Here is a 2,429-nt window from a genome sequence, read left to right on the forward strand (position 1 = left end):
CCTATTGTAGTAAACACCCAAATTAGTTGTTGTTATTGTTGTTAATTAATGTTGTAAATATATTGTCAATTTGTTGTAAATATTTTTTTGGGTATGGAAAACTATTGTGATGACCCAAATAAAAAATGTAGGTTTTGTTGTTAATTTATTGTTGTAAATATATTGGTGATTTATTGTAAAGATGTTTTTGGCACAAAAATTATTAGTGTTGAAACTGTTGCTTTTTATTGAAAATCACTATAGAGTATTGTTGTAAATATCCTAGTTTGTTGGACTATTTTTGTTGTAAACACCCAACGGTAGCACATGGTGGTGGGCTCTCGGTCTGTTGTAAAAGTTCTGAAATTTTATAGTAAATACCTAAAGATTTTGTGTGAATCATCTTCTCTATTTTCTGATCTGAAATTTTGCTTCAATGCTACAAGTGCTAATTTTTGTTTGTTAAAGTTCTCACGTGGGTTACCGCAGTAACAATACAAGAGAATGGTTACCGCAGCGCTAGCACATGGTGGGATCCACCTATTGGCCAAGCACACCCAAGCAAGGAGGCAGCAGCGCGAAATGGACGTCACTTCCTGCCTGACTCGTCGCTGTAGCTGAAAGCGACACGCTTAAATATGGACGATTTCTAACCGTGCGATCCTAATCGAAAGGCTGCCGGAGCAACCGATTTTAGCTCAAGAATCCGGCGACCGACGCCTAGCGCGGGCCCTTTTTTTTAGGGAAAAGAGAACTTTATTCTTTCGAAATTATCAAAGGTACAAAGTCTGGTGGTTCTGTGAACCACACACGACGACCAAATGGTTGCGCTACAGAATTTCTAGCGATTAAGTGAGCATCGCCATTCGATTCCCTACCTTCATGCTTGAAACTAATCTCTTCAAAGCTACTAGATTTCATCTCTATCTCATACAGGATAGCCTTGTAGCTACACAAGCTTATCTCTCATCATATTAATCACCTCCAGGCAATCGGTGGATACAAGTACCTTTGAGAGTCCCAGGTCTTCAGCTAAAGAGATCGCTTCTGCATAAGCCATAGACTCCAGAGTTGCAGGATCTGATATACCATTAATAGTCCTTGCCGATGCCCCAAGAAAAGTCCAATTTTCATCCCTACATACTACTCCAATAGCACCGTGTTCATCATCCCGCGAAACAGCTGCATCAACGTTGATTTTGAAGAGGCCAGGAGGAGGATGAATCCATCTTGCCGGCCAGCACTTGCTTCACCGCTAGAGCATGCCATCGGTCTGGGCCACCCTGAATTTGAGCCTGAAGGTCTTGTTAGGCCGGTCTAAGGCTTCACATATGGGCGGGCTAAGAGGTACGCCTGGCCCGAGGCCTATCGGGCTTTTTCACCTGTTGGGCCGGGCTTTAGCCCAAATTTTGAGCCCGATGGTTAGGCCGGGCCGACCCTGTGGTTGATTTTTTAGCAGTGGGCTATTTTGTGGCCTGACCCAAATCCTAGCCCGAAGTATGGCTAGGTGTATCACTAGCTAAACTGATGGGCGACTCGCACAAACCCTTAGCATGGGTTTTCTAAAGAATTTATTTATTTCTATATATATTTTCAAAAATGAAAAAGCAACTACCGCTGAGCTTTAATCTTGATTTTATTTGAATCTGAATTAGTTAGTTTTGCATAAAATTAGAGTTCTAGGAACGTATGCTGATTAAATCTTCAGTTGCGCATATCGAGGACGAGATGCCGAGCCTCGTCCATGTGATGGACATCATCCATGATGAGATGCGAGGGGTTGTATGATGTAATGTCGTGGCATGAAGCGGCAAAGAAGTGAACCATCCATGATCAGCTGGTAACAGAGTGACTCGGTGGTTAGATTGTGAGGCCTACATTGAAGATGTTAGCTAGCTAAGTGTATGCATGCATTTGAATTGATCATTTGGTGCCAAGAGAGACTATAAAAGAAGATCATGTCAGCTATTCATGGTTTAGTGATTGAGTACACGACCAACTAGTGAAATTAGTTTATATCTCTCGGTTATTTTTTTTACTTCTCTATAACGTATTTGATTTACATACAGTCTGGGCTACTACACTGTAATATCACGTTTTGTTACAAAAGGGACCACATAATAGTGATGGAAGCTAATAAGATAAAATGGTCTTTGATGTACATTTACAACCAATATCTTGGTAAATTATTATACTTATAATTTTCAGCTTGTTGTTTGTTTTTGTGTGCATTGTCCCTAAAATGGCCTTTCTAGCTGACGCTCCTTAGATATGAGAACCATAAAATACCAAATTGAACACGTTCACATATTAAGTTGTGCCAAACAAGATAATTTGTTAAGCATATGCGTGTGTTTATATTATTATCTTTAAAAATACATTGGTAGAGAGCTTTAAAGTATATGCCCTAACAAATATCTTTACATGGGTTTTAAAGTGTATACCTAACT

This window comes from Lolium rigidum, chromosome 6 (genome assembly GCF_022539505.1).
Source record: "Lolium rigidum isolate FL_2022 chromosome 6, APGP_CSIRO_Lrig_0.1, whole genome shotgun sequence".
Lineage (NCBI taxonomy): Eukaryota > Viridiplantae > Streptophyta > Magnoliopsida > Poales > Poaceae > Lolium > Lolium rigidum.